Raw genomic sequence first — 9,243 nt, forward strand, 5'->3', positions numbered from 1 at the left:
AACCTATGTCCTCTGGTCCTCGATTCCCCTACTCTAGGCAAGAGACCCTGTGCATCTACCCGAGCTATTCCTCTCATGATTTTGTACACCTCTATAAGATCTCCCCTCATCCTCCTGCGCTCCATGGAAATAGAGACCCAGCCTACTCAACCTCTCCCTGTAGCTCACACCCTCTAGTCCTGGCACCATCCTCCATTTTTTCCTCTCAACCCCATTCCCCTTCCTTCTCTCCGTAACCTATGGCACTCTTACTAATCAAGAACCTACCAATGTTCGCTTTAAAAACACTGATTGACTTGGCCTCCACCACCGTCTGGGGCACTGGATTCCACAGATTCACCACCCTCTGACTAAAGAAATTTCTGCTCGTCTTCTTTCTAAAGACACGTCCATTTATTCTGAGGCTGTGCTTTCTGGTTTGAGACATTCCCGCTAGTGGAAACATCCACTAGTGGTACAGGGCCCTGGTGAGACCACATCTGGAGTATTGTGTGTAGTTTTGGTCTCTTAATTTTCTGAGGAAGGACATCCTTGCTATGGAGGCAGTGCAGCGTCGGTTCACCAGGTTAATCCCCGGGATGGCGGGACTGTCATGTGAGGAAAGATTGGAAAGACTGGCCTGGTATTCACTGAAATTTAGAAGGATGAGAGGGGATCTTGTAGAAACATATAATATTATAAAAGGACTGGACAAGCTAGATGCAGGAAAAATGTTCCCAATGTAGGTACTGATTGAGAATGATCAGCCATGATCACATTGAATGGCGGTGCTGGCTCGAAGGGCCGAATGGCCTCCTCCTGCACCTATTGTCTATTGTCTATTGTCTATTGTTGGGGGAGTTCAGAACCTGGGGCCACAGTCTAAGAGTAAAGGGGAGGCATTTAAAACTGAGATGAGAAAAAACCTTTTTCACCCAGAGAGTTGTGAATTTTGTGGAATTCTCTGCCACAGAGGGCAGTGGAGGCCAGCTCACTGGATGAATTTAAAAGAGTGTTCGATAGAGCTTTAGGGGCTAGAGGAATCAAGGGATATGGTGAGAAGGCAGGCACGGGTTACTGATTGTGGATGATAAGCCATGATCACAATGATTGAGTTTGTACGTTCTCCCCGTGACCTGCGCGGGGTTTTCTCCGAGATCTTCGGTTTCCTCCCACACTCCAAAGACGTACAGGTTTGTTGGTTAATTGGCTTGGTGTAAATGTAAGATTGTCCCCAGTGTGTGTAGGATAATGTTGGTGTGCGGGGATCGCTGGTCGGCGCGGACTCGGTGGGCCGAAGGGCCTGTTTCCACGCTGAAACTAAACTGAACCGAGCCAGATATAGCTCTTCGGGCTAACGGAATCAAGGGATATGGGTAGAAAGCAGGAACGGGGTACTGATTCTGGATGGTCAGCCTTGATCATATTGAATGGCGGCACTGGCTCGAAGGGCCGAAAGGGCAGTGGAGGCCAACTTATAGGCCTGCACCTATTTTCTATTTTTCTATGTTTCTATCCTCACTACATACATTGAGGCCTTCATTATTCGGGAAGTTTCACTGAGGTCCCCACTCATCTTTGTAAACTGCAGCGAGTACAGGCCCACAGCCAACAAACGCCCCTCATGTGTTCACCCAATGATTCCAGAGGTGATTTTCGTAAACCTCCTCTGGACCCTCTTCACAGCCGGCACGTCCTTCCCCAAACATGTCGCCCATACTTCGGGATATCATTCAAGTCAGCTGAAATGTCCCGACTCAAGATTCATGGACAGTTTCTTCCCAGCTGTTATCAGGCGACTGAAGCATAATCTCATGGGCGGCCCGGTGGCGCAGCGGTAGAGTTGCTGCCTTACAGCGAATGCAACGCCGGAGACTCGGGTTCGATCCCGACTACGGGTGCTGTACTGTACGGAGTTTGTACGTTCTCCCCGTGACCTGCGTGGGTTTTCTCCGAGATCTTCGGTTTCCTCCCACACTCCAAAGACGTACAGGTATGTAGGTTAATTGGCTTGGTATAAATGTAAAAATTGTCCCTAGTGGGTGTAGGATAGTGTTAATGTGCGGGGATCGCTAGGCGGCACGGACCCTATGGGCGAAGGGCCTGTTTCTGCCCTGTATCTCTAAAAAAAAAATCTCACCAACTAGATTACAGTCCTGACTTGCCATCTACCGCATTGGAGACCCTGGGACAACCTTCTTTAATCGGGCTTTACTGGACTACATGCACTAAACGTCATTTCCTTTAAGGTCATGAGTAGTAGAAGCAGAATTAAGGCCATTCGGCCCATCAAGTCTTCTCCGCCATTCAAGTGTGGCTGATCTAACTCTCCCTCCCAACCCCATTGTCCTGCCTTCTCCCCATAACCTCTGACATCCGTACTAGTCAAGAATCTATCTATCTCCGCTTTAAAAATATCCAACGACTTGGCCTCCACAGCCTTCTTTGTCAATTAATTCCACAGATTCACCACCCTCTGATGAAATAAATTTCTTCTCCTTTATCCTGTATCTGTTCACTGTGGATGGCTGGATTGTTCAAGATTCAAGAGACATCAAGATCAATTTATTGTCACACTGGACCAAGTGGACCCGTTGGGCCCAAACCTCTCCTACATTGGTGCAGCACCCTCTCCTCCCCCCCTCACCCCCACTCCCTCCTTTCCCCCTCCCCCTTCCCCCTCCCTCCCCCTCCCTGCCCCCCTCGCCCCCTCCCTCCTTCCTTCCCCCTCCCTCCCCTTCCCTCCACCCCCCTCCCCCTCCCCTCCCCCTCCCCTCCCCTCCCCCTCCCCTCCCCCTCCCCTCCCCTCCTCTCCCCCTCCCCCTCCCCTCCCCCTTCCCCTCCTCCGCACTCCATCTCCCTTAACCCCGCTTATCCTCCCTCCTCCCCCTCCCTCCCTCCCCCTATCCCTCCCTAGGAGATAGATTTAAACTTTAAAATGTGAATAACTTTAAAAACCTAACACTGATTTCAATGAAACTTCTTCCATTAGCACCAAAGGGACGACGGTGAGTAAGGTGGGCCTAAAATTGTCACGCTATCGTGTACCGTTTTGGCTGTAGTTCAGGAACAAAACAAACGAACAAACGAGAGTTTTAGTATATAGATGTACCAATTAAGGAAGAATGAAATTTGAGTAGCCAGTAGTTGAGGCAGAGATTTCAAGATTTCAAGATTTCAAGATTTCAAGATTTCAAGATTTCAAGATTTCAAGATTTCAAGATTTCAAGATTTCAAGATTTCAAGATTTCAAGATTTCAAGATTTCAAGATTTCAAGATTTCAAGATTTCAAGATTTCAAGATTTCAAGATTTCAAGATTTCAAGATTTCAAGATTTCAAGATTTCAAGATTTCAAGATTTCAAGATTTCAAGATTTCAAGATTTCAAGATTTCAAGATTTCAAGATCAATTTATTGTCACATGTACCAATTCTGGTACAGTGAAATTTGAGTTACCATACGGCCGTACTAAGTGAAAAGCACCAAGACACACAGCCACAAACAGTAAAATTTAACATAAACATCCACCACAGCGGATTCCACATTCCTCACTGTGATGGAAGGTAATAAAGTTCAATCAACTTCCTCTTTGTTCACCCGCGGTCTGGGCTGTTGAACCGTCTGCAGTCGCCGCTGCCGAGTCCGAGGCCCTCGCGCCGGGATGATCGATAACTCCCTCCGTCGGGACGGTTGACAAACTCTCTCCGCGGCATGGAGCTCCCGAGTCGCGGGCCAGAGACCATGGGCTTCACGCTGTTAAAGTCCACAGGCTCCTCGGTTGGAGCTCTCCACAGTCGATCCTCGGCGAAGGATCGCAAGCTCCACGATGTTAAAGTCCGCTCCTTACCTGCGGCATGAAGCGCCGGGCCGGTCTCCAGGAAAGGCCGCCATCTCCTCGACGTTAGGCCGCAGTGGGGATGGAGATACGACACGGAGAAACATCGCTAAAATATACTTTAACACATACTTAAAATAACATAACCAGTAGAGAGGACACACAGACTGTGGCGAGGCAGCCATTACTGGTGGCGCCACACGGTGGAGTTGTTTTGTAATCATGTATAAAGTCTTGCCGCTGACTGGATAGCAGGCAAGAGAAAAGAGATAGATTCTTGATTATCGACAATAGACAATAGGTGCAGGAGTAGGCCATTCGGTCCTTCGAGCCAGCACCGCCATTCAATGTGATCATGGCTGATCATTCTCAATCAGTACCCCGTTCCTGCCTTCTCCCCATACCCCCTGACTCCGCTATCCTTAAGAGCTCTATCTAGCTCTCTCTTGAATGTATTCAGAGAATTGACCTCCACTGCCCCCTGAGGCAGAGAATTCCACAGATTCACAACTCTCTGACTAAAAAAGTTTTTCCTCATCTCAGTTCTAAATGGCCTACCCCTTATTCTTAAACTGTGGCCCCTGGTTCTGGACTCCCCCAGCATTGGGAACATGTTTCCTGCCTCTAACATGTCTAACCCTTTAATAATCTTATGTTTCGATAAGATCCCCTCTCATCCTTCTAAATTCCAGTGTATACAAGCCTAGTCGCTCCAATCATTCAACATACGACAGTCCCGCCATTCCGGGAATTAACCTAGTAAACCTACGCTGCACGCCCTCAATAGCAAGATTAGTACGGTTGTCAGGGGTTACGGGGAGAAGGCAGGAGAACGGGGTTTGGGAGCAAAGATACTAGAGGAACAAGATGGACCACTGCGTTGAAATCGCCTAAACTGAAGTGTAGTACGCAAAGGAGCCATTTTAGTCGGCAAAACCCACCATTCGTTATGCCTCTCGCAGTGTAATCAGTGTTTTGGGGGAACGGTATGTGTGATGATACCATTAAAATGCTATCAATTCACAGATTTTTGTTTTTTTTCTTTTTAAATGTTTCTGCAGGTTTCTGCCTACTAAAATGGCGTCGAGACGTATTACGGTTTTTAGGGTCGAGTGGTCTATCTTGCTCCTCTAGTATCTTTGGTCGGGAGGGAGAGATAGATCAGCCATGATTGAATGGCGGAGTGGATCCATTTTCTGCTCCTATCACTTATCACCTTATGACACATAGGTTTGTAGATTATTTGGTTTCGGTTAAGATTGTAAATTGTCATTAGTTTAGTTTGGTTTAGTTTAGAGATACACCGCAGAAACAAACTCTTCGGCTCACCGAGTCCGCGTCGACCAGCGATCCCCGCACACTAACACTATCCTACACACACTAGGGACAATTTACATTTATACCAAGCAAATTAACCTAGAAACTTGCACGTCTTTGGAGTGTGGGAGGAAACCGAAGATCTCGGAGAAAACCCACGCAGGTCACGGGGAGAACGTGCAAACTCCGTACAGACAGCGCCCGCAGTTGGGATCGAACCCGGGTCTCCGGCACTGTAAGGGGCCTGTCCCACTTAGGCGATTTTTTAGGCGACTGCCGGCGACTGTCATGGTCGTAGCAGGTCGCCGAAAAAACATCGACTGGACCCCCCCCCACGACAATGTCTACGACTAACCACAACAACCTACCACCTAGTCGACGTCAAGCTACCGACAACCGGCGACCCAATCATCGCGGCTTAGGACGTCCACCTACGACCGCACCTACGACAACCCACGACCACACAGGCGGCAACCCACGACAACCGAAGTCAACCTACGTCCACCCGCGACAAGCTACGACCGTGTCGGCGACAACTGAAGACAATTCACCTCATTTTGGCCTCCGGTTTTGACGCCGGTACCTGTCGCCGGTTGACGTAGGCGGTCGCCAATGGAACTCACCGAAGTCAGCACCAGCGACAACCTACGTCACCTGGCGCCAACCTACGACAGCGCCCCCGTCAGGAGACGTCAAGCTACGATCATAGGCGTCAAACCAACAGTCGCCGAAAATCTTTAAACATGTCAAAATCCAGCGGCGACCGGAAAAACGCTACGACTCTTTGGAGACGACTCACGGCCGCACAGGGGACACCCCGGCGACCGCGTGGTGACGGCCTAGTCGCCTGTAGTCGTCTAAACAATCGCCTGAGTGGGACAGGGGTTTAAGGCAGCAACTCTGCCGCTTCGCCGCCTTGCCGCTCCATGTGTAGGATAGTGCTGGCTGTCAGGAGGGGAGGGGGATCGCTGGGCAATAGACAATAGGTGCAGGAGGAAGCCATTCGGCCCTTCGAGCCTGTACGCACCGCCATTCAATGTGATCACGGCTGATCATTCTCAATCAGTACCCCGTTCCTGCCTTCTCCCCATACTCCGCTATCCTTAAGAGCTCTATCTAGCTCTCTCTTGAATGTAGAGCGGACACGGTGGGCCGAGGTGCCTGCTTCCGCGCTGTATCTCTAAACTAAATTAAACCTTGCAGCGTTCTTCAGTGGAACCACAGTGGCTTCCTGGGCAGGGCAGGAGTTTGGTTAAAACATTACAAATTAAAGAGAGGCCGCGAGGATATTGTGCACAGGCAGCAAGAGATAACAGAGGGTTGGATAACAAATACAGGTAGATAGTGTATAGGTGATAGCGAGCGGAGCAGCGTGGAATGGAGATATTGATAATAGATTAATGGAGACACAAATGATAGCAAGACAAAATAATAGACTGTTGTCGTTGGACTCATGATAGAGAACGGCAAAGTGATTGATTATTAATAGAGAAAGGCATTGATAGTAAATTAACGGGAAAGATAATCATTGTCGGTAAATGGAGTGAGATATCGAGGTAAAAAGTTATAATGATGGAGGCTGGCGATGTAGACATATCGATCGACGAAAAATAGGGCTAAATTGCTCTAAGATGGACACAAAATGCCGGAGTAACTCAGCGGGTCAGGCAGCATCTCTGGAGAAAAGGTTGCCTCTTGGCATGTAGGGAAGGGATGCCAAATTGGGATGGCAAGGAAATAGCGTAGACCCCAGTTCGATCCTGACCACGGGTGCTGTCTGTACGGAGTTTGTACGTTCTCCCCGTGACTTGCGTGGAATTTCTCCCGATGCTCCGGTTTCCTCCCGCGCTCCAAAGATGTGCAGGTTTGTAGGTTAATTGGCTTCTGCTCATTGTGAATTGTCCCTAGTTTAGTTTAGTTTAGTTTAGAGATTCAGCGCGGAAACAGACCCTTTCGGCCCACCGAGTCCGCGCCGACTAGCGATCCCCACACATTAACACGATCCTACACCCACTAGGGACAATTTTTACATTTACCAAGCCAATTAACCTACATACCTGTACGTCTTTGGAGTGTGGGTGGAAACCGAAGATCTCGGAGAAAAAACCCACGCAGGTCACGGGGAGAACGTGCAAACTCCGTACAGACAGGTGCGCCCGTAGTCGGGTTCGAACCCGGGTCTCCGGTGCTGCATTCGCTGTAAGGCAGCAACTCTACCTCTGCGCCACCGTGCCGCCCGGTGTGTAAGATAGTGTTAGTGTGCAGGGTAATTGCTAGTCGTATCGGCGGGCCGAAGGGCCTTATTTCCAAGCTGTATCTCTAAAATCAAAATAACGTGAATGGGTAGGTGTGGACTCGATGGGCCGAAGGGCCTGTCTCCATGCTGTACCTTACAATCAATCAATCAGCTGTATAATCAAGGACGAGTCACAGCCCGGTCACTCCCTCTTCTCCCCTCTCCCATCGGACAAGAGGTACAGAAGTGTGAAAACGCACACCTCCAGATTCAGGGACAGTTTCTTCCCGGCTGTTATCAGGCAACTGAACCATCCTACCACAACCAGAGAGCAGTGCTGAACTACTATCCACCTCACTGGTGATCCTCGGTCTATCTTTGATCGGACTTTGCTGGCATTACCTTGCGCCAAACGCTTTATCATGTGTCTGCACACTGTAAATCGACACGAAAAGCTGGAGTAACTCTAGCGGGACAGGCAGCATCTCTGGAGAGAAGGAATGGGTGGCTTTTCGGGTCGAGACCCTTCTTCAGACTTAGAGTCAGGGGAGAGGGAAATGACATGGAAAGACACAGGACAAATGAATGAAAAGATGTGCAAACGTGAATGGCTCGGTTGGAATCATGCGTTGTCTTTCCGCTGGCTGTTCGGCCTGCAACAAGATTTTAGATTTAGATTTAGAGATACAGCGCGGAAACAGGCCCTTCGGCCCACCGTGTCCGCGCCGCCCAGCGATCCCCGCACACTAACACTATCCTACACACACTGGGGACAATTTTTTAAAAACATTTACCCAGTCAATTAACCTGCATACCTGTACGTCTTTGGAGTGTGGGAGGAAACCGAAGATCTCGGAGAAAACCCACGCAGGTCACGGGGAGAACGTACAAACTCCGTACAGACGGCGCCCGTAGTCAGGATCGAACCTGAGTCTCCGGCGCTGCATTCGCTGTAAGGCAGCAATACCGCTGCGCCACCGTGCCGCCCACTGTACCTCAGTACGCGTGACAATAAACTAAACTGCAATCTGAACTGATGAGAGAAGGGTCTCGACCCCCGAAACGTCACCCATTCGGAGGGCCGAATGGCCTACTCCTGCACCTATTGTCTATTGTCTATTGTCTATTCCTTCTCCCCAGAGATGCTGCCTGACCCGCTGAGTTACTCCAGCAATCTGTAGCCGGGCTGTAAGCTGATAAAGGCAGGCAGTATAAGAAAATAACTGCAGATGCCGGTACAAACCGAAGGTATTTATTCCACAAAATGCTGGAGTAACTCAGCGGGTCAGGCAGCATCTCAGGAGAGAAGGAATGGGTGACGTTTCGGGTCGAAACTTCGAAGAAGGGTCTCGCTGGAATTTAGAAGATTGAGGGGGGGTCTTATAGAAACTTACAAAATTCTTAAGGGGTTGGACAGGCTAGATGCAGGAAGATTGTTCCCGATGTTGGGGAAGTTCAGAACAAGGGGGTCACAGTTTAAGGATAAAGGGGAAGTCTTTTAGGACCGAGATGAGAACGTTTTTTTTCACACAGAGAGTGGTGAATCTGTAGAATTCTCTGCCACAGAAGGTAGTTGAGGCCAGTTCATTGGCTATATTTAAGAGGGAGTTAGATGTGGCCCTTGTGGCTAAAGGGATCAGGGGGTATGGAGAGAAGGCAGGTACAGGATACTGAGTTGGATGATCAGCCATGATCTTATTGAATGGCAGTGCAGGCTCGAAGGGCCGAATGGCCGAATGGCCTACTCCTGCACCTATTTTCTATGTTTCTATGTTTTTCTATGACCCGAAACGTCACCCATTCCTTCTCTCCTGAGATGCTGCCTGACCCGCTGAGTTACTCCAGCGCTTTGTGGATAAAGGCAGGCAGGCTGTC

Source organism: Rhinoraja longicauda, chromosome 7 (assembly GCF_053455715.1).
Source record: "Rhinoraja longicauda isolate Sanriku21f chromosome 7, sRhiLon1.1, whole genome shotgun sequence".
NCBI lineage: Eukaryota > Metazoa > Chordata > Chondrichthyes > Rajiformes > Arhynchobatidae > Rhinoraja > Rhinoraja longicauda.